We start from the raw sequence: 25,988 nt of genomic DNA on the forward strand, positions 1-25,988 counted from the left end.
TCCTTGTAAACGATGTGATTAAGTGTCGCAATCAATTCATTTTGCAGCTAATGTGAACTGAATTTAAATTTCTTTTTAGTTTACTCTTTAAAAGAAAATGAAAATTTTGATAAATATATTCCATATGCTTCAATTATGAAGAAGACACCAACTATATACAAAAATTGAATTTAATGTTATGTTTTGGAGAATATATCATTGCCTTTAAAGAGATTTTGCTTTTAAGCATTGAAAAGCATCTTTAACATGGAGTTTCTGGATTTGGGCATCGACTGTGGTGGAACATATGCAAAGTTTAAGTGGGAGTAAAAAAATAGTGCTATTTTTGGAAGCTAGGTATCTATCAAAGCATTTTTTTTTCTTTAAAAAAGGTACCATCTTTTTGCACAATGCATTACCCATAAATCCAATTTTACTATTTTTTTTCTTATAATTCGAATCTACAGATTAAACCAACACAAATATTAATTCAAAAAATGAAAAATTGAAAGGCTAATGACAAAAAAGTGAGAGGTGTCGAATCTGATGTGATGGTAAAGTGATTGAGGAAGGTGGTGATGGTGGAAACTGTGAAAAGTTTGAAGAATCCCCCAATTCGAATTGATAGTTCATACTTTCATTTAATGGTATTTTCAGCTGTTACTTCTTCTTCTTCTTCTTCATGTGATACATCAAAACAGGGCAAGCACATAAACATGGTCATCACAATTATATTATGCTAATCCTACTCAAGCCATTTAAAATTACAAAATTATGTCGATGGATGCCTTTTCAATCAGGTCGTGTTTTCAGTTAGAATTATAAAATGGGTTTTTGTTCCTCGTCTAAATTTTCCCATGTATTTTTAAAGAGGTAAAATAATTTTTTTTAATTATAATTTTTTTTATATTTTAAACAAAAAAATATTTTTTAAAAGAGTAAAAAATTATGAAAAAATAAAAAATAAAGAAAATGGTTTTTTAATAATTTAAAAATATAAAAAATAATATTATTTAAATCGAATCAGGCCGAATTGGTTAGACCAATAATCAGTTAGGGTATTTGTTAGCTTGGACACTTGCTAAGAAACAAACCATACCAATGAAGGAGTGACAAAGGAGTGGACACTTCTTCACCACCAAATGTTAAAAATGGTAAACACACAAAATAAGGAAATGATTTACGCAGTTCGGTTTTCCCATGTCTGTAGAGCCTAATTTAGTAAGAAATATCTACACTCTTTAACAATTACAATAAGCGATTCTAATCTATTACACCCTGTGACAATTTCTCTCACATTTGTACCTTGAATACTTTAATACTCTCACCACTAAATCATCATTTGTGAATTCAACAAATAAAACCAAAACACAAATGTTTTACTATCAAAATCCACCCATGCAATATGGTTCCTCACATTAGCAAATTAAATGCTTAATTCTCTCGATACATTCACCTGTACAAGTCTCTCAAATATATAAATTATTTCAAGACTTGCTAACAAATAAGATAAGTAAAATACAATATAATAATAACAATCAAAGTAAATATGGACTCTTGGAAACTCAATAAATAGAGTTTCAATCCAATCCCATGTCCATGATCTAAGGGATTAACTTGGGTAATCTGATCCAATACAATCTTCAATAAGCTAGATATTATCCATATACTCAGCATAACCCATATGCATCGTTCAATAAATTGCCAACTCTTCAAATATGTAAATTATCTTCTCATAGTTTTGGTGGCCAGGGAGTGAACATTCCTCTAGCACCAAATTGTCAGTTTCATATTTTTTAACAGTATTGGTTCAGTGAGAGGTAAAAACTAGATGACTAGTGAACTGATACAAACTAGTTGAATCAAGCTAAAAAAACTAGTTGAACTGATAGTCGAACCGATTTTATAATTCTTAATATTTTTTATTTTTTATTTTTAATAAGTTTTCTTTGAATCAATCAGACTAGTCGTTCTAGGAATCAATTGGTCAGACCAATTCAAAATCGACTTACTTGCTAATTCAATTAGTTTTTTTAGCTTGGTTCAACTAGTTTGTCTCAACTCACGGGTCAACTGATTTTTACTTCTCACTGGACTGATACCCCAGCTGGTTCTCAATCCAGTCGGTCTAGTCTGGTTTAAATAACATAGAATTTTTTTTATTTTTTTATATTTTTATTTTTGAATTTTAAAGAATTTTTAATTATATTTTTAAATTTTTTTATGCTTTTATTTAAAATATGAAAAAAATCCTTAAAACTTATTTTTTTTATTATACTTTTTAAGGGCATGGATCAAATTGAAAAAAACTATAAATGTTGATGGCTAAAAATGTTATTTTACTTTTGGCATCATTAACTTAAATGGCAAAATTAGACGGAGGGGCCAAGATTTTTAAATAAAAAAGTATAGAAACTCAACATCTCAAATATAAAGTATAGAGACTAAATTTCAAATTTCAAAAGAGCATATGAATCTTTGACATATTTAAACCAATAAAATAATTCGTGTAATTAAATATTAAAATTTAATTTGAAAATGAGGGAAAAGTTGTTAATGTTGAAATTCATTTTTAACAATGATTATATGAGTTAAGTATGAATCAGATATCTTTACTTACAAGTTATTTAATTATTATTAAATCTAACTCAATCAATTCCAACTATGGAATAAATTGAATACAAATATTTTAATGAAGAGATTTAGGAGTCTAACACTTTTTTTATTAATATTGAAAAGTCTCAATTCAAACTTAACAAGCTTGATAATGGAGCTTACTTTTTATTAGGTAATCAAGTTGGCTCAAATAATTTAGTTTTTATCTTGAATTTTGAGTTTTAAATTTGGTGAAAACTTCTCTTAATAATAGTTATAGTAATATGTGGAATATATAAAATATTAGTGTTAGTAAGTTATTCAAATTCACTCTTTAAAAATAATTTAAATTCAGTTAGATTATTTTTGAGTCGAACTTAAATAATTTAAACTATCAAGCGAGCTGAATTTAAATATTTTAATACTCAACATGAAAAGATTACGACTTTAATTTATATATATTTTTTAAAACTTTTAATTAATATTGAAAAATCCTAGAGTTTAAAATCTAACATGAGAATTAATGTTTTTGAGTAAACAAAATTGAGCAAACTTAATCATACAAATTTCTGCAGTTCAATTGTTATATGGAATTCAAATTTTAAAAATAAAATTCGCTCAAATTTCATTTTGTTTGAGATAAACTTGACTCAATTAGGCCACTAACATGAAGTAAGCCCACCCCTTTTTTGATGATGATGCAAGACAACAAATGGCAAAGTGTTGAACATTAATGAATCTTGAAAATCAGTGTCATATTAAATAGGAAGCAAAGAGAAATGGCAGCAGATGACTGTTGTGGACCTGTTTTTAGCACTCCAAGTAAAACATTGCTGATCTGATCTGATATGATATGATCTTCCTCCCATCTGTGTTTGAAGAGTGGATGATGTTTGGTTCAATGTAATTCGGTTAAAGTGCTTGTGGTGTTGGGGGGGGGGGGTGGGGTGGGGGGGTCCCTTTGTTGTAATCCAAAGAAAGGGACAAGACTAGACTTTGCCATTGAGAAAACCACATCTAGAAGCTCCACCATAGCTTTTATATCGCCATTTGCCAAATCCAAAACAACACCTCTATCTTAGCTTTTGCCACAATCGTTTCCGATTTGGAGAAAGACCCAGAGTTTCTTTTTACATTAATGTTTCATAAATAAATGAAATTGTAGAGCTTTCAAGATATCAATTACAACCACTCTCTTTATTCACCCACCATAATCACTTCCACCACCCACCAACTGTTTGTTAAAATAACAAAAAGAAGCTACAACTTATAAATAGGACTTTTAACTTTTTCACTTTTCTGCCTATAAGTAGACAATCTGACCTTATCACGATTAAAAAAAATGACGCACCCAATGACTTCTCGAATACCCTTAAACACTCCTTAAACAAATTTCATGATTTCATCCATCAATTCAAGCTCCAAGGAGGGAAAAGTGTTTGCTTTTTCCTCCATGGCAACTTGCCCTCCATTCTCGGCCCCTGATAGTTACATCCACTTTCAAAAGCACATTGAGGTGAATTTCATCAAAGTGGCGATTGCTTTCTGCTTTAGTATGCATCTGCCTGATGGGATTCCTCGCTAAAATTGCTAATAATTACTAATTCAATGGCGATCGAATTTACAAGACGAGCATCACACGTGCTAGAAAAAAGAGAGCAAAGCTAAGCAATCTACTGATTATTTTCATTCAATAATTGTGATGCTACGTTTTCCGAAAGGGCTACATTATCAATCTTTGATGTTTCGGTTAGCACCTAACAACTATTTGTTTATTTGATATTAAAGACAAAAGAAAATGTTCTTAATTTTGTCTAACCCGATTGCTTTTAAGGCATACTAACATATTCGATATGTAAATAACTAAGGCCAAAAAAATATTTTTATGCATAGTTATTATCTCGTCAAATCAATCACTTTGATCAAAAAAATTTTGTCTAGTTAAAGATTTACTTTTATTTCTTACCTGCCGATCGCATAGATCATCAATAAATCACATAAAAAATTATTTGAAAATTCTATTGTCACATTCTAGCACACATGTAATAAAATTTTCCATAACCCTGTAGACATGTGACATTCTACTAAAGCTCTTCATAATCTTACCACCAACTCTACCAGTAGGACATCTTTCCAAGAGAACTTATATCAAGCTTTTTATTTATATAAGCTCACTCCATTCAATCAACAAGAAAATTTTAAATACCAATACTTTACACAATTATTCTCAGATCCTCTCATCTTCTTAAACTCTCCAGATCTACTACTAATAAATTTTGACACACTATGTATCAGTAATTAGCATTGTTTGTTGTTTGTTAGAACTTGAACAATAAACTATGCCTCCCCCCAACGACAATATCCCTAACATGTATAACCAAGGAATCACATAAGATTTCCATGAACCACACGACCTAGTTGTTGCTTCTATTCCATTTATTATTTAACGCATGCAACCAACATTAACCAGTAGGCCAAGGATACTACTAGGTCAGGCTTTGATATGGTCAATTTGATTATTATGCTGGTTATTCTGGTACAGTGACCATTATTATTTTGGTTATCACCAATATCCCTAAAAGAATTACATACACCCTTGCCCCTAATATTATCATAGTTATCAAAACCAGTCACTATTCCAACAACAATGGAAATGTTGCAGCAAAATGCTCCAAGTTATCCAAGAAATTTGAGCAGGAAAACCCTAGGTTTCCTTAAGATGGGGCACTGGCTTGGTCCAATAAAATTATAAATAGTAGTGGTTATAAGATTAATCACTATAGCAGTGAGATTAAAATTAGTAGTAGAATATATGATTGGATTCGAGCGCAGTTATAGCGGTGAGATGAAACTACAAAATGACCATTAAGGACACTAAATTAAATTATATATGTAAAATGAACGCTTAAGTATTAAATTTCATAGTCAATATAAATATACTAAATTTGTATTTATTTATTAATTAAATTTTTTGTTTTATTTTTCTTATATTTATTAAACTATATAAAATTAAATATTATTAAAATAAAATGTATTAAATAAATATAATGATTTATTTAAAATAAAAATGATCAAAATTATTTTAAAGTCTTAAATAAAATTTGATAAATAATAAATAAAACTATAAGCTTTAAAATAAAAGAGGAAACTATACAAATTGTAACCTAACTATGCTCGAGTTCCTATTTTGGTCACTCAATTTTAAAAATTTTCAATTTAAGCAATTACGATTGTATTCATTCATATTTTGGTCACTCACCGTTAAATTAATAATGAAAATAATAGCGTTGCTTTTTTTTCTAACTGGTATAATAATACATTTAATCTTCAATACTTATATATTCTATCAAATTGATCTTAATTCTGAATAATTTAATAAATTTAACACTTTACATTTACAAATTTTATTTAATAAAAAAAATGACGTGGCCTTGTTTCACATGGCACAACCTAAGCAATCTAAATTTTATTTTTTAATAGCAAATAACAATTAATTCATGTTTTATTAATTCTCTTACTACCGTTTCTTCAACTTTTCGTGGGAATAAAATAATAACAGTAACACTTATTTTTAAGATAATTGATCCATGAATTTCTTTTTTATTTAATTATGTTCTTGACCTGGTTCGCATGCATGTTGTTCCGAATTTCATTTTATTTTAATTATTCATGTTTGCATTAGTAATAAATCAACATGGATATAAAGTATGATATTTTAAATATATGAAAAACACGAATATATTCATCTAAACATATTCATATATAGCAATTATCTCGAGTTTGGGTAACAATAGTATTTTCCTTTAAAATTATTTTAAAAAATATGTTTTCTTCTGTTTGCGAACTGTAAGAGAACTTTGTTTTAAAAGTAGGAAGTTTTGGTTAGGATGTTTAAGGATCAAATTGATAAAATTTGTAAATTTGAAAGGTTAAATTTATTGAATTATTTATTATTAAGATCAAATTTATATAATATGTAAGTATTGAGGACTAAATGTATAATTATACCAGTTAAAAAAAGGTCACCTCATTATTTCCGTTATCAATTTAACGATATATGATCAAAGCAGAAAAAATATAAACATTAATGTTTAAATTGAAATGTTTTTAAAATTGAATAATCAAAACAGGAACACAAACATAATTGGGTGACCATTTATATAATATACCCAAAATAAAATGAAAGCAAAAAAAGACAACCATTGAAGAAAAGCTAAAAATGAAAGAAACTCCAAACAGAAAGCACCAGTGCAATTGCACCAATTGCGCGCTATAGCCGTTTCCAAACGAAGCCCGAATCAACCACCACATAGATAAGAAAATGTAACCAACACAAGTTGGTGTCTAATATGTTTAGAATTATTAGAATTGTACTGGTGGTTGAATTGGTCAAATTATTAATTTTTGGTTCAATCAATTTAATTAATTTAACCGACAGTTTAATTAATATAAAAATAAAAAACCTAAAAAATAAGAGAAAGTAAGGGAAAATAAAAAAAATAAGAAAAGAATTATAAATACAAAAAAGTAACAATAATGGCATATATATATATATATATAAATTATACACACCAATTTAGGTTAGTTTTTTATTTTTTAATCATTTTAAGTATTTGGGTTGTTTAGGTGAATTAGGCTTTTTTCTCAGTTCCAGCCATTGATTTGGACTAAAAACATAAGATAAAAAAAATGGTTTAACCAACTTTTTACCAGTTCAACTAGTTCACAGTTTTTGGTTCCAACTTTGATTCTAAATGTATATGACCTCATCATTAGCTTTTTCATGAAAAACAATTCTTTAAAGAAAATATCCACTCATTAATTACCAAAAGTTTTAACTAATTATATGTAACATCACAGAGATTGTTTTATAATGAAAAAGATAACTTAATAAGATAATAGGTAATTTAAAAATATTCATGGTATGACTATTACGTTATTTAAAAATTTTATTAAAAAAGCAATTTGTGTTGCGTATTGAAGTAAGGTTGACGCCCAAGATAGAGACATAGATATAATTTTCTGGATTAACAATATATTGAACTAGACTCAAGATAAATTGATCATAAATATGTTTATAAATTAACTTTTTTTTTACGTTCATTGTGTATTTTCCTTAATCTCAAGTAAGTGAAAGACTATATATGTATGACTTGCATACTTTGATGTACTAAAAATCTATGCATCTCGAAATAGTAAGAAAAAGGTTGGTATATTAGGTATGTAACTTATACATTATGTAGTTTCAATTATAGATAGTGGAATCATAATTCATGTAAAGAGTTAATGGTATCTTCTTAATGACATTGTACGATTTATGAAAATGGAATGTGATCATGAGTCATTTGTCTTAAAAAAAGTTAATCATTACTTAGAGAAGCGATGATGATTTTCGTTATTGAAGATAAAATAGAACATTGAGATAAAAGTGATCATGCTAAGAGAACATATATAACTATTTTTTTGGTGAAAAAACAAATAAAATGAAATTACATCAAATTAGACGCTAAAAAAATCCACACGTTTTTTCTTGTTGAAGAATCTCTGATATATCATTAGGAGGCAAAACAATAATCTGTAAATTTGATTTCCATGCTAAGCTGAGCTTTGCCAATCAATCCACAATCAAGTTGCACTCTCTGGGAATATATTTGATCACCCACTATCCTTCAAAACTCATGATCCATTTAATCTTTTTGAGCAAGGTAATTCCTAAATCTTCCAACCCTTAACAGTCAATGCATTAACTACTTCTAGGTTATTTGTTTGAATTGTGGCACATTTGTATCCTTTATTTAATAAAATAAGGAGCCCATCCAAAATGCCCCAAAGTTCCGCCTCAAAAGGTGTACAACTTCCCAAATATCTATTAAAACCCAATATCCATTTACCGCCCAGATCATGTACCACACCGCTAGCTAAAGCACTCTCAGAGTTTCTAGCCACTGCTCCATTAGAGAATAAATGAACCCACTTTTCATTAGAGTATGATTGAACATCCGCAGTAAATGATTTGATCTTGTAACCATCATGGGTAATTTGATATTGTCTTGCCCAACTGAGAGAGACTTTGAGAAGTTCGTAAGCTAGCCAATTGACGTTCTGAAAGCTGAATAAATTCATATTATTCTAAATTTGGCAAACAATTAGACCAAATTGACATGACCACGTAGCTCCCTTATCCCGCAATCTCATACGGCAACAAAGATTAGAAGAAAACCAAACCTAAAAAAGTTAAAAAAAATGTGTTGTTGTTCAAATGGGACCACAAGCATCCATAGTTCATTTGCTATCGGACAACCCCGTAACACATAAAGAATATCCTCGATGTCATGAATGCATAGAAGACAAGAACTGACATGTTTGATTCCCTTCCGAGTGTGTTCTGAATTAGTAAAAAGCCTCTATTTAGAAGCTAACCAAAGGAAAATTTTGATTCTTTAGAGTCCTTGGTATTTCTAGATGTCCTTCCAACTGGCTTCTTTGGGGTTCAAAACTCCTCTTTTAGACTCTAATAGGCACTTCGAACAAAAAAGGATCCTGAACTCGAACAAGCCCAAACCACCTCATCCAAACCGGAGGCAGGATATGGAGGAGGAATATTTACAATATGTTTGATCATCTCTTAGGGCAACCAAATGCGAAATAAATCCAGATTTTAAGAACCATCAGGCATTATCATGTCTCTTAGGATACAATCCAAGTCTAAATTTACATGAGCGGGAACATACGATAGTAGAGGGCTTACTCCAAGAATCCAAAAATATTTCTAATATCTAATATTGGTGCCATTACCAATAGACCAAGCTAAGTTTTCGCAAAAAAAAGGCCAAACCTTAGCTAGGGATCGCCATAAGTGCAAGCACTGCCTCCTACCAATAAATTTTAGAAGTTGATTTTTGCATTCATATTTTGCTCGCAAGACTTGTACCCATAAAGCATCCTCCTTGGTGACTAAATTAAACTCAACCTTTATTAGAAACGAGTTATTTTGGTCATGAAGATGTCAAAATCCAAAACCACCCCAAGACCTTGGCTGACATATAGAGTACCACCCGACCAAATCAAGTTTTAGATGACCACTAGAACAACCCCATATAAACTACCTTACAATACGTTCGATCTTAATGCAGGTACCTTTCAAGATCAGCATGGACTACATGAAGTAATTAGGGATAGCCAAGAGAACCGATTAAGCCAAAGTGACTCTTCCTGTAACGGACAGCTTCCTAGCTTTCCAACTTTACAACTTATGTCTCACCTTTTCCACAACAAAATTCAGAGTACTTTTAGTAACTCAATCATGAAGAATGGGTAGTCCCAAGTAAATACCAAGATTCTGAACTTCTTGGAAACCAAATAATTAACTAATCTGATTTCTAAGGTCAACCTCAACTCATTTGGAGAAAAACATATTACTTTTCTGCGCACTGATCTTACGCCTAAAGAAGTCACAAAAATGCTTCAGAATGCACTTTAAGAGAAAAGCTTGTCCCAATTCTACTATGCAAAATATAACCAGATCATCCGCAAAAAATATATAAGATAAAGCCGAACCCAATTTTGAAAGACGAATTGGGCACCATTTACCAGTATCAATTTTCGCACGAATAATGATCCTAACCATTCCATACACAGACCAAAAAGATAAGGTCAATAATGGACACCCCTGCCTGTTTGCTCTAACTAGCTTAAATTTCTAAGTGAGAACTCCATTCTAGAGGATCTGCATAGAAAAAGAAGTAATAGCCGCCATAATCATAGATCTGAGGAATTCAGGGATCTCAGTAGCCTGATAAAAGCACTAATGAAATCCCAACTCACTCTGTCGTAAGCCTTCTCCAAGTCTAATTTGATCTCCATCCATTTTTTGTTATTCCGCTAACTACGCGTGGAATGAATGACTTCTTGTGCTATAATAACATTATCAAAGATATTGCGACCAACAATGAAACCAACTTATTCCTATGAGATGAAATTAGAAAACACCAATTTAAATCTGTTAGCAATCACTTTCATCATCAATTTGTATAAAACCTAGTAGAGACTAATTGGTCGAAATTAACTGAAACCCTTAAGACTATTTTTCTTCGAAATAAGCACTAATAGGGTATTATTAAGATCCGGTTCAATATTGCTACTCACAAGAACACCTTAGACCCATTTACAGATATCATTACCAACAATGTCCCACTGACTCTAGAAGAAGTGCACATGAAAGCCATCACTTCATGGAGCCTTCAAAGGATCCATGTCAAATAAGGCCCTCTTGATCTCTTTATTCAAAATGGCCTTTTCCAAAAAACAATGTCTTGAGACTTTAAACATGAGAAAATATTAGAAGAGAGACTTCTCGATGGATCAGGAATTTTTCCATAAAGCCTCTCAAAAAAACTCATTGCCTCATCTTTAAGAATATTCTGGCTTGAACACCATTCCTCATTATCAATGCACAAAGCCATGATACGATTAAACTTGTGCATTTGGATCGTACGACAATTGGAAAAATTTAGTGTTATGATCCCTAACTAGAGTCAGTCGCACCTATCCTTTTGTCTCCAAAGAAGCTCCTCATGAGTGAGTAGATTTCCAATTTATCATGAACCTCCATTTCAAGTTAAACTAACCAATTAGAGGTCGATTGCTCTATCGCCATTTGAATACTTAAAAGTAATCTTATAAGTTGCCTTTTTTGAGTTCCTATAAATTCGTAAACTGACTTATTCCAATCCTTAACATGTGAGGTAAAATTAGCAATAGAATCAATCATATTACCTGAAAAATTTCACTTATCTTTCACCAAAGAAGAAAATTTATTGTGTTTCGTCTACTCCGCAAGAAACCAAAAGGGTTTTAGTTTAGGCAAACTTATTTCCGATTTCATCCTTAGAAGAATGGGCATGTAGTCAGACTTAACTCACGGGAGATGATAAACACGACAATATGGAAAAGAAGAAACCCAAGAATCATTAGCTAATGCCCGATCAAGCCTCACAGATGTGCTACTTCTTTGCCAAGTAAAGGATGGTCCAATGTACCCCAAATCTTACAAATTATAAGAATCAACGAAATTTCCAAAATAATTACATCTCGTCCCTATAACACTATTACCTTTTTTATCATCAAGTGAGAGAATGGCATTAAAATCTCCCATCAAAGGGTTCTTGAGGTAAAGCTTTTTTCAACTCGTCCCATATTTCCCTCTCTTTCTCTTATCTGGACTACCATAAACAAAAAAAATATAAATAGAATTAGAAGGAACACTGCCAGAAATACGTAGGAAAGTGAACTGGGAGTGATTATGAATAATTTTAATCCAGCCAAATTCTTTCCAACCTACCCATATTTCACCTAAAAACATATAGCTTCAACACGGTGAGAATAATTAAAGCCCAATTTGTTAATAATCAAATTAGTTTTTTTACATCTTACTCTAGGTTCTAGCAAACACACAATATCCGGTCCATGCTCAACATTATACTCTCAGAAAACATGAAGAAATTTACTGCTAGCGCAACCTTGACAATTCCAAGAAAATATCGTTAGATTGAAATCCATAAAAAAAATTTAAATCTTACTATCCAGGATAAACATTTCAGGCCTTAAGTCCAATGGCTTTAGCTGGATCACCTGGGCCCAACTCCTCAAACAACTATGACGATATTGCCTCAACCAAACGAGCTATGGAATCATGCAAAACAAAATTAGGCGAGCTGTTTGCTTTAAATCTGCTTCCCTTTCCACGTAAAGTTTTATTTAGTTTTTTTGGGAAGCATGTAGACCTAACTTTCTCCACCAAAAAGCTACTCGAGCCATTTGATTTCCCTCTAGCTGGAATCAAAACGAAACCCCCATCCCTTGAATCATTAGTGTAAGGGACTTTGATCCTTTTAAAAGTGACTCATGTGTGTCTGTAAGAATTGAGGTCGTCAACTGTTTCAACAGGTTCTGTAACATCAACGGGTTCTTTCGACAAAAGACTTGGATGAGAGAAAGGTTCCAAATTGATATCGACTCCATCATTGATAAGGTCAGAGCCTGAATTTGAAGAGCCGCCAACAATGACCCAAATATTTTTCCTATTTTTAGTAATCGCTGCAAACAAGCCTTTCTTGCCAAATTCCTCCACACCCTAATCTTGAAAGAGTGGATCCGTACTTACTACTAACCCATTAGGTGACCCGTTTCGCTGATCCAGTTTAATGCCCAATGCTAAGCTGCTTTCCCCTAGGCCCTTAGAAGCCCATTATGCAGTACCCTTGAACCATCAACCTATTTTTTGGACCAAATGAGCCCAACATCTCACCTATTATCGTTATAAATTAACCTTGAAGGGCCTACCAAATTCTTAAATCCTAATTCATTCAGAGGGCCTCTATTCTGAGCCCTATTATCCAACAAGCTTTGAGTCTCATTATCCAAACAGCTAACATTACAATGGGAAATTTCAATCCCTAGATTGACTCCAGGTAAAATTTCTCTCCCCTTATTCTTACAATTATATGGATATTCATATTTATCTCTAGCGTCCATTCCAACGATTTTTTCCATTTCAGATAAGGCCCTAAAACGATAACTTTCATTTTTTTTACAATGATTCTAGAGACAGACTATGAAGAATCCCTTAGTTTTCACTGTGATCTCTCCTTAACATGCATCCAAGGCCCATAAGATCCATCATTCTCACTCGTTTCTTCAACAGTCATGCTCACCACTACCTATAGTGTTTCAGAAGATGGCAGATTCTTTTCCACTCTGGGTTCAGAAATCGTAAAAGGGCAAACATTTTCCATGTGGCTGTACCTTCCATAGTGGAAACAGACCTTCAGTAAAAATTCATACTCGACTCTCTGTATTTTACCATTGATTAAAACTTGGGACACTAGTGGTCTGTCCAAAGTAACATATACATTCATACGTGCAAATCTACCTCTCACTTTGTTATCCGTATTCATATCTAACTTTGTGACCTTGCCCACCAATCCCCCTATTTCCACTAATATCTTGCACTTTTACATGTAACCTGGTAACCCCGGAAATCTAATCCACGACATCACCATGCTCAGAAACGTTTGTGTTCGATCAAAGGACACCATCTAAGGTTGCACTGTTAGATATTGACCAAAAATAATCCAAGGACCTTCTAAGAGGACCTTTTCGTAGTCAATTTTGTTCACAAATTTGGCCAAGAAGAAACCATTCTCGATATCCATCAGATGGACTATCAACGATGGCTTCCATAAGCTGTAGATTCTATTTTGTAGAATCGAGAAACCAATATTACACCCCAGGAGCTTCAAAATCACAGTTTTTTTCATATCCTGTATAAGAATACATTGAATACCATTAATAATGGATTTTTGAATGTCCCCTTCCAACACCTCAAAATCCTCATTCACTTTTAGATCTTCCCCACCAATGTTAGAAGAAGAACCTACTAAATTTTCTTTCCATGAAGCTGTTGGTTGCCCAACATGATCTGCTAATAGATCCATATTCACGCTCTCATCTTTATCCCTAAAATGTACTTTCTTAGGGATTAAGCCTTCCGCAGAATAGTCACCAGAGACAGCGTTTTCATAAAGAGAATTCATAAAAAAGTTTGGGTTTTATCAATTTCAAAAATTTGTAAAATTTTCGAACATATATAACTTTAAGGGATCATTGATATAACTTTCGTAATTATATATAATTTGGAGTTCGATAATGGTACTTTAAGATTTCACTCCATGAATTAAGAACTATGTAACTAATAGACGAAAAGTCAAATTTTACTTACATTCAAATTTAGCCCATATTATATATGTGCAAGTGGTATCTTCACTAACTCATTATAACTCTAAATAATATGCATGTTAAACTATGAACAAATGGATATAAGAAATAAATTGTGAAATTTATTTATAGAAGTAATTGCATTTTCTTAATTTTGAAAAAGATGATCTAAGGATTAATTTAATTAACGTAGTAGATTATTATTTAATTGAATGAATAAATTAAATAATTAAGTCTAAAATAAATAATTAAATTAAAAGCCAATATTTTAATTTTTTTATTAAAAACAATTTATAAATAAAAAATTTTACACATCATCTAATATGATAAAGTTGTTTTGATTTAACAAAATTAAAAAGATTGATAATATATTTAATTATGGATATAAGTTTAACTTAATTACTAATTTAATTTGGGTTTCTAATTAGTGCTTCAATTTTTTTTTGTTTTTATCCAATTCAAGAGAGGATGGCCTAAGGCATTAAATCCCAACGTTGTTGCCATATGAAGGCAATTTGGCCATGGGCGGCTAGCCAGGGGAGTTACTTGCTCTCAAGCTATTGGCTAGAGTCCCAAGTGCATGAGACTCTCGTATTTTTTATTGTTTTGAGACTTTGAACTCAGTCTAAACTCTTTTATATGCTCCCCTAATAATATAAAGGATATCCTCACTCTTTAATATACTTTTCACCTTAGAAAAACTTTGTCGAAATTTAGATAAATTTATTTAAATTCTTGTACATAAAATAAATTGGGAAATTTCTTGGGTTTGGATTTAAACTTAGTAGAGATTATAATATTATGGGGTTAATATTTATTTTTTTTCATGAATTTGTTCATTTATACCTAGTTGATACTTGAATTTATATTTCATCAATTAGGTTGGTACCTCTGTACTAACACTATTAGTTTGTGTTGATATGACAGTAGTAGCCAATTTGATGGTACCACGTGCCAAGTTTTTAGCATGTCACGTGTCAAACATAAATTAAAACTTTTTTTTTGAAAATATATATACAATAAAAATATATAAAAGGCTATAATGTTTTGAAAAAAAATATAAAAATATAAAATATATATACATTTACAAAAAAATTGAAAATTTATAAATATATAAATATATATAATAAATAAAATAAATAAAAATTTATAGATTTATAGATTTATAAATTTATAAAAATATATAAAAGAACTAGAAAGCACATCTAGAGTAAATCTTGACAACCATCTGCCTAGGTTCATTCTTGATGTAATTTTATATACTCTTTTCTTACTTTATATATTTTAATTTTTTTTAAATTATATATATTTTTAATTTCAAAATAGCAACAACAAAAATATAACTAACCTGATATTTTATAAAAATATATAAAATTATTAAAAAAAACATATCTAGAATGAATCTAGATAAATGGTTGTCTAAAGATGTACTTGGACAATCATTCATTTTTTATGATAATTTTTTTTACTTTTTTATTAAAATTTTAAACATGAATAACTTAAATGCTTTTTTAATGGTTATATTGTAATATTATATATATTATATAAATTAAATATAACATAATATCTACATTATATATTAGGCCCTTTATTGAATTAGTGTCACAAATCGACTGAGCACCAATTCAGTTAGATAATGACTAAAATATCATTGATTTACAAAGTAAATTATGTTATTTTGAAGGCATTTTTGTCTCTTTGTATGTTTTATATAAAAAAAATAGAAAAATACACTCATAATAGAGTTCCATTTTAGACACCACTGTTACATTTAGTATGAGTATTATTTTACAACATGTTTAAGTATACGAGTTAATAATAAACTAGCTTAGTTTAGTAATTTTTAGCTACTCACATGACTTACTTTTAGAAGGATTTTCTTTTACTTATTTTGAAGAGGTGTTTTTCTTTACTAGAGTTCTACTCTACCTTCTAATTTCAAGTTTAGATTTATACTAATTATTCTTTATGTTATGACAAACTTTTTAATACTTATGTAATAATTAAGTTTTTCCTTGTGTTTTTAGGTTAGATAACCAAACAAGGCATTAAGTTTGGACACATCTATCTTATCATTTGAATTATAGCTACATTTTTTTTAGGATGAGTATTTGGTATAGTAACGATGTATTTTTTTTTAATTCCATAAGCAGCCTTAAAAAATTGGCATGTCCATTTTATTATACCCCAATAGGACACTTGTTAACCTCTAACTCTACTTGTGGAGTTTTAAGAAATATGTTAAAACTCCATAAGCAATGTGCCAAATATTATTCCTTATTTTTATATCAATATTTTATAAATATATTTGTTATATAATTTTGTTTCTGATGCATGTAACTGAAAGGCCAAACCCATTTTTAACTGTGGGTTATTTTTTGGTTGAAACTTATTTTTTTAGTCTAATATTATTATATGAATCTTCCAAAATATCATGAAAAAAGAAACCTTTCGAAGTTAAACAAATAACCCTATTGTTTACAAAATACTTATCTAGATAAAGGTAGTAGAAAATCCCATTTGAACTAGTTGAGCTTAGACAAATATAACATGAAAACAACTATATTCCATAAGGATCTGAAATATATTTGATTGAAACTTTTCAAAAATGTCATTGGGATTTCTACAAAATTACATGAATATAATATAATATAATATAATATCTACATTGCATATCATCAATGCAAAGACCTCAAGCATTCCCTTTTCTTTTTTAAGTGCTGATTGTGTCATAAAAGCAGCAAGCTTCATTAATTTCACAAAACTGAGGATCTGTAGCACCGTGGTAGAAGCTGATCTTGCATAGATTTATCATGGGTCGGGATAATTTCCGCCGGACTAGCTCAAATCACAAAAATACTTGTTCAATTATCATTTCAAACAAATAACTCAACTTTTAAATAGATTTAATCAGTCTTAATGATTTTTTATTTCTTTTCATTAGTAGTTGGGACACATGTCCTTATTGATCTCCAAAGTGGCATAAAAGTTGAGCTAATAATTATCTAAGTTTACTGATCAAGATTTTTAGGGTCTGTTTGATTGAAGGAATTGATTTTTCGGAAAATTATTTTCAACTTTTCAGCGTTTGATTGGCGGAAAACATTTTCCATTTGGAAAATGAACTCCAAAACAAGGGAAAATGGGTTACATTTTAGGGAAAATGTCTTACCCTTTCAATTTCCGTAAGACATTTTCCGTTCTCTCCTCTCTATCGCCTCCTTCATTCCTTCCTTCGTTTCCGGTAGAAAATTGCTTCTATTTATCGATTTTCCAGTAACTTATTTTTTTAATTATTCAATACTTGTTTTTTTAACACAATTACAAATCATTTATTTGATATTAATTTTTTTCAATTTATAACGATTAATATGTGGCTTAATAATTGAGTATTATTATAAATAAATCATTACAATATATGTAAAAATAATTTAAAATATAAAAATTTATTAATATATATCAATATATGTAAAAACAATTTTTTCGAAAAATATTTCCAAGAAATCTGCCAAAGAGCCGAAAACATTTTACACAAATTCAATTAAACACCAAAAAATATTTTTCAGTAAATCATTTTACAGAAAAATAAAACATTTTCTCGAAATTATTTTACGGAAAATATTTTACTGGCAATCAAACAGACACTTAGTCTATTGAAGAGTTGATTGATTGTTTCAACTTTACCCAAGACAAATCGATAAAAGGCTTGAAAAACCCCACTCTCTTTCCACTTTTAGTAGCCCTCAAGCTGCACAGAAATGCTCATTTAGTCAATAAAAGTGTGCACATCTTTCATCAAAGATATTGAATCTTATGAGTTGCCACGTGTAAAAACAATTAGATTGATGAGTTGCAACAAAAATATATAATTAGATTAATAAATTATTATTTATTAATTAGTCTGCATAGTCACATTATTTGCTTATAAGCTTCAAAAACAATCAATATTTTAAAAATAAATATCATATCATGGCTTCTAGCAGCTGTCATTGTTTTCAATAATTCTTCGATTAACATCATTGGCATACCATGTCAGATATTTTATAACTACCCTTCTATTTATGAAAATAACAAGTTATTTATATATTTTATAAATAATAAAATACAAATTTTATTTAATAGTTATATTTTTATAATGAAATGATAATTTATGTCCGACCAAATGATAACATTTTAATAATTTAAGTTTAAGAAATTATTTTATACAATAATAACATTTTAATTGTAGACATATAATAAAAATGCAATTGGTTAGTTTAGTTAATTAACTTAAATCGGTAAGTTTGTTCCACCTATAAATTAATTTATTACCTGTTCATGGAAAAATATTTGGTACACTGTTAGTAGGGTTTTAAGACTCCCGGTTGAATTATTGACAAGTGTCTTATAGAAGTATAGTAAAATATTAAAAAATAAATACTTTAAAAAAATAGCACAAGGTAATTTTTTAAAGTTGCTTGTAGAATAAAAAAAACACATTGTTAGCATACCAAATCCTAACACTATATATATTAACTTTCTATATCTAGCATATTATATGAAATAAAAGAAGGGTAAATTACTCCAACAATCACTCAACTTTGATGCATCTAACAAAATAGTCACTCTGGTTTCAATTCAGTCACTCAACTTTCAAAAAATAACAAAACGGTCACTAACGTTATCGAAAAGTGACAAATCAATCACCCATTAATATTTTCGTTACAGACCTAACGGAGCAAGTGACATGGCCAGTTAACTTGCCACGTTGGACGAGGCAAAGTTGCGTGACTTTTTTCGTCCTTCCTTTTCCATTTTTAATAAATGGCCCAATATTTTTCCCTTTTTGCTAAATGGCCCAATATGTTTATGCTTCTTCTTCTCCATCCCAAGAATCTTCTCGTCGATGCCTCTGCCACAACCATCTTTGCCGTCATCATCATTGACCTCCAAACCACCACCATCCTATCTTTTTTTTCCTTTTTCAACCCCCAATAGAAGAGACACCACAGTTGGGATTCGACTGTCTTTTTCTACTTCTCAAATTCATTAACTCTTTAAAAACCATATCGAAATGGGATTGGAGACAATTTAGGGTCAAACTATCAATACCCATAACCAAACTAGTGAAGGGAAAATCTTCCAAAGCAACATTACCATATCTAGGATATGATATAAACAAAAAGGGAACATCCAAACAAAATCAAAAGCAAAACAAAACCAAAACAAGAAAAACAAAATAGGAGAAACTCTATTACCAACATTATCAAGTTGCATAAAACAAAATCAGAAGCAAAACAAGGGGAACATCTAGACAAACAAATAATCGATTGAACCCGCGATTTTCAAGAACAAAGGAAATGGTTCCTCCAAAGGGGCAGCCAAATACCGACAAGTGAAATTCTGGGTCGGGTCAGTGGTTAGCAAGATCCCAAAGTTGAAATCAGACTAGGTATTGTAGCAAAAAAGGATGAGAGATAGATTAGAAGAAGAGCGGCGGAGATGGTTGACGACGAAAGCTGAGGTTAAGGTGAGGTAAGTCCAGTCCTTGGAAAAGGATTTGAATCGGGTCACGAGGTCAACATCTCTATTTCTTCTCATCATCTTATTTTTCTTTTTCTCTTATTCTTCTTCTACTACCTAAACTTTAAACTAGTGCTAAAATAGGCTATTTAAATTGGTGTTAATCGTCTAGCTGGCCAATTAATGATAACAAGGGATTCGTTAAATGTCATGTCACTTTTTCATTACATCTATAATAAAAAGTGATTAAAAGTATTGTTTTGTTATTTTTCAAAAGTTAAGTGATTGAATTGAAACCAGAGTGACTGTTTTGTCAGCTGCATCAAAGTTGAGTGATTGTTGGTGTAATGTACCCATAAAATAATTATCAAAAATATTCCCAATCTTAATATCTAATATGGTAAATGAGCTTTAACATTTTTTCTATTCTCCTTTCTTGTAATTTTCTCATCATCCTAATAGTTTTTTATTTTTTTCCTTCTTCTCTTGATCGATCATCATGACAAACCCCTCACATAATAATGCCAATCTCTTTGATATATTGGCTCATGGTAGTATTCTATATATCTTCATCAGTCCAATAGCTCAACCCTTTTATAGGATAATTACAATATCTGAAAACGATCAATGTTGATATCTCTCTCTACCAAGAATAAAAATAGATCCATTGATGGACCTCTCCCTCGCCCATTTGTTGATATTCTTGGTAATGCCCCAAAATTTGAGTGCTTGACTAAGAAATATTAGCATAATTAAGTCTTTGTATATGCGGATGTGTTTGAGTTCAGGAGTTCAAGTCATACTTATAGAAATTTTTTCTATTTACTTTAGCATAAACTTTTCCCTTGAATAGTTAATTTAAGTTTAATTATGTGCAAAACCATGACAAGAATGAGCCTGTTGGTTAAGCTTCTGTATTCTCTCTGGTTTTATGTTCGAATCTCAGCGTGTGCTTTAGGAAATATTTTTTCTTGCTGTTAGATTTTTTATTTGTGGTTTTAACCATTAAAAATTTAACGTTCTTTCCTTTTCTTTTCTCTTCTTTTCTTGTCTTTTTTCTTTCTTTCTTTCTTCTTTTTTGTTCTGATTTCCATTCCTCTTTTCCTGCTCTTAAAATTTTCTTGGTTCGTTCCTTCTTGTTGGTTGTCGTTAAATCCTTTACAGTATATTCAAGTAAGTACGTTCGTCGTATTGTTGATTGAAAGTTAATTGTGTAAATCTCATTGTGAATTTCTTAAAAGTGCTAGGTTGTTCTATCGATATAATTTCATTTTTGTTGAGTCAAATTCTTGTGATTAAACGTCTTCTGGCTTCTTTATTTTAGGCGTAGACGTCAAAGGCAATGTTTCCTGATAGGTTATTCAAGTGGTCGTCGTTGATTTGCTAGTAAGCGTTAGTTTCATTCGAAGTTTATGTTAAGGTTTTCAACATAGTTCAGTAAAAGTTAAATTATGCAAATTACATTGTGGTAGTCGTTTAATTGGTTCTCGGTTGGTTAAATTAGGCTTTGGGATTCTAGTGTGCTGTTTCTACATCAAAATAACTTTAGGTGCGTATCGAAAACTCAATTTTCTGCAAACTTTATGTCGAAAAACATGGTTATTTACGTTGCATGGTCGTGTGCCAAGTTATGTGGTATGTCATGTGTGTTAAACGGCCATGTGTTCAAGCCATGTGACTTACTATTTTCCCCTATAGACCACACGAGCCAAGGATACAAGTGTTTGTCCAGGCCGTGTGACTCACTGCTTGCCCCTATAGACCACATGGGCCAAAAACATAGACATGTGTCCAAGCCATGTGACACACTATTTGTACATTAAAACCACACGAGCAAGTGACACGTGCATTTGTCAGGCCGTGTGAGGTACACAGCCAATCAGACGGTCGTGTACTAGGCCATGTGAAACCACATAGTCCAGTTATTCAAGTCGTGTGAAACCACACAGACGTACAAACCAATATTCTAAATTTTTTGTTAGGGTCGTAAATGTCGTTTCTGATGAATGTAGGCTACCGTAGGGCCTGTATGGTTTGATTTGGGTTATAAATCCACTAGCTGATAATTTATTTTTGTATAAACTATTATTATGTACCTAACAATGATATTGTAGACAAATGAGTAAATGTATATTGTTTTAACTGGGTATAATCTAAATTTGTTACCTCGCATACTTATATCTGCATTTGTTAGATTGCATCAGCATCGGGTTTGGGACTTTATAAAGAAGAAAGTGTTACAGATTAATTATTTGTTGAATCTAGTAGCGATTGATCGCATTCTGATCTGGGCTATGTTGCAAGTATTCTGAAACGTGACATACAGTCACTACGAGGTGTGTAGGGATAGATGGGTACTTAATACCCTATATCGTGTGTTGGGATGAGTGGAGATGGTGTGTAACAGACAGGGTTAAGAATCTGTATCTAAATCTGATTTATTCTGTATTTGTATCTGATATGTCATGCATCTATATCTGACATATAATCTATGTACCGGATGATTTACAGGAACTAAAATTATAATTGTAATTTACTATTATTAAATGTAAGTTACACATACTGGGTTGCAAACTCACATAGTGTTGTATGGATTTCAGGTAACTCACAAACTTTGGCAGGTCAGCATGGCGAGAGTTCAGTCATCTCTTTACTTCTTATTTAATGTTTTATCTAGATTTATACTATTATATCTATTTTGGATTTTAGATTATGAATTGGACTCCATATTGACTTAATTATATATGATCACGGTTGTTAAACTTTAAATAGTTAAAAAGTAGGTTTTTTTGAAATAATGTAATGTAGCTTTCCAGATTTGGTCTTAATATCTAGGCTAGGTATGGGGTATTACATTCTTTGTGCATGGGTCATATCTAATAATATGGTCCTTTATTATATCATAAACTCTAGATCTAAGGACATTGCAACAAGTCTTCTTTATCATGATTTTGTTTCCTTTATGGAAAGATCAAAAAGAACGTCTTCAATAGTGTAATGGTCCTCCTGTGTTTCAATTGTGCAAGAATCTCTCAAAAATTTCTTGAGATAACCTTTTAATAGCCATTCCACTATAGTATCGTGACTAAGCTCTCCTCAACGACATACCATTACAAAAGCAACTACTCAGTGCTCGTCCAATGACCTAGTCATAAGTGTATTACCCTCATAGGATATATTTGATCTCTTTGGGATAATATTTGTTCTCTCAATGTGATCTTATTTTATCTCATAGTGATCATTACATCTTATTTCATGAAAAGTTAATCACTATCAAATAGTGATCAAGTCATCCATCATGAAGACAGACGACCCGTGACCACGTTTACTTTTCATCAACCATGTAATGCCAACGAGAGGATATCATTTACTCATGTGTTGGGCTATGAATTCTATTGTAGTGAATGACACTATATACTACAGAAGTCATACACCAAACACACCAGCTTTTAGTTCTTTATCTATTTGAACTCAGGCCTTTACTTACATCAAAGTGTACGAGTCACGCATACATAGTATATCATCCGCTCAGGATTTAGGTATGTCACACTATGAACATCACAAGTGAATAAATCCACAAACAAATTTAAAACATATTCTACTTGGGTCATGTCCAATGTAATATAAGTCTAGTCAGTTACATCTATGTCTTTATCTTTTGGGAGTCATCCACTCTGATACCCAAGAAAAGGCATATCTCCAATTGAACTTGATAGGCAACATATTAGTCTTTCAATTGATCTACTCTCTTTTTTTATTAGAATAATGACATGTTTAGGTTTGTCTACTAATACAAGTTGTCTTTTTGTACTACGATCTGACCACGTAATACCGCTTAGTATTAGTTAACCATTAGACAACCAATGAGCAACATTTTCTTCCATTTTAATTTTCATGCAAAAACCATGTGAGGAGAATAAACAAAGTATTAATGTAATTCATGAATAGTTTTATTAACCATTCTATTCGAAAAAATTACAAGTGTACTTAGATGAAAATACTACACTCAAGGCACTAAATCCAACAGTTTCCCACTCACCCTAGTGAAGTAGATGAGTCATATTTCGCATTATTATACCTCCTCCACATGTTTCCCAGAAAACTCTCTAGCTAGTAGAGTCTTGGTAAAACAAATCCCAAGGTATGTCATCAGATACGTTCTTTGACTATATCCACTATTCTGTCAAACACTACTGTCTCCCTTAATGTGTTATGTCTTATGTAGTTTCGTTTAGGTTTAGTTATATCCACACTATTATAGTGTGATAGCTTTTTCGTACCTCATATTCGACCATCTATAGTGAAGTTAGCAGTGTAACCCTGGTTAACACTTATTCATACTATAGACCCACCGTTTAGGATAAAAACACAGTCTAATATTAATTTCCTCAAATCTCGACAAATTTAGATGTCAAAATCAATATATCCGATAAGAGTAAAACCTCCTCCAAAGTACAAAAGCATATAATCCCTCGTTCTCCGTAAATACTTAAGTATATGCTTAACTACTTGTCAGTGCCTTAGTCCTAGATTCGCCTGATATAGACTAACCAACCCCACTGCAAAACAGATATTTGGGCGTGTGCATAACATAGTATATATAAGACTACCTATTACTAAGGCATGAGGAACCTTTCTCATGTTCTCTCTTTCTTTCGCTGTCTTAGGATAGTTCTCTAAAGAGAGATGAAATCTCAATGCAGAGGGTTGATTTTCCTTCTTCAAATCAGTCATTACATAATTTTCCAATATCTTGTCTATGTATGAAGCTTGAGATAATGTTATCACTTTATTCTTTCAATCTCTTAGGATTCGAATACCTAGAACAAAATTAACTTATCTCAAGTCTTTCACGCTAAACTATTAGGTTAACACAGTTTAACCTATGACAATGTTCGCACATCATTTCTAATGAGTAGAATGTCATCAACATATAGAACGAGAAAGACCACATCTTCATCCCCTAAACATTTGTAAACACCAAGTTCATCTATGTTTTTCTTAAATCCAAAAGTCTTAATTGTTTGATCAAATCTTTGATTTTATGAGCGGGATGCTTGCTTAAGTCCATAAATGGATCTAAGCAGTTTGCAAACTTTATACTTTTTTCATTTAGTTATATATCCGATGGGTTGCATCATGTAGATGCTCTTTTTAATATAGTCGTTCAAAAATGCTGTCTTGACATTCATTTGTCATATCTCATAATCGAGAGCCATCAAAATGGATAGTAATATGTGGAATGACTTGAGCATGGCAACCGAAAAAAAGTTTTCTTCGTAATCAATACATTCTTTCTAAGTATAACCTTTTTCTACAAGTCTAGCCTTATAAGTTTCCACTTTTCCATTTTCATTTCTTTTCTTTTTGTAGATCCACTTACATCCTATAGGTTTTATCCCTTCTGGCAAGTCTGCAAGTTCTCATACTGAGTTGAAATACATAAAGTCCATCTCAGCTTTCATAGTTATTTCCTAGAGCTTGGAATCAGCACTCAGCATCGCTTCATCATATGTGAGTAGGTCATCATCTTCTTGTTTGACAAACTCAGTGTTAAAAACACTTTCGCCAGATTGGAAGAACTCAGGCCTACGAGAGACCCAATGCTATTGATCGTTTGCAGGTCTACTATTAGAAGTTGGTTCTTGAACTGTTTCCGTAAGGTTTTTTATATTTCCAGAAAGCTCCTTGAGTACCTATTTACTCTGAGGTTTGAATTCATTCATGTAACTTTCTTCAAGGAAAGTAACATGAGTTGACACTATAATAGTTTGCTCTTTCGGGTTATAAAAGATAATCAATGTGTAGTTGGATATTGTGATTCAGACTATCCTGGTGATCTGGGGAAACAACGACCAACTACTGGTTATGTGTTTACTCTTGAAAAGGCACCAGTTAGTTGGAAGTCTACTTTACAATCAACAGTTGTTTTATCTACTATAGAAGTAGAGTATATGGTAATCACAAAGGCTATAAAATAGGCAATTTAGCTTCAAGGGTTGCTTGGTGAACTCGAAATTAAGCAAAAATATGTCGAAGTACATTGCAATAGTCATAGTGCTATTCTATTAGCAAACAATCAAGTTTATCATGTAAGGACAAAGCACATTGATGTTCGTTATCATTTTGTACGAGAG

This window comes from Gossypium hirsutum, chromosome D04 (assembly GCF_007990345.1).
Source record: "Gossypium hirsutum isolate 1008001.06 chromosome D04, Gossypium_hirsutum_v2.1, whole genome shotgun sequence".
NCBI lineage: Eukaryota > Viridiplantae > Streptophyta > Magnoliopsida > Malvales > Malvaceae > Gossypium > Gossypium hirsutum.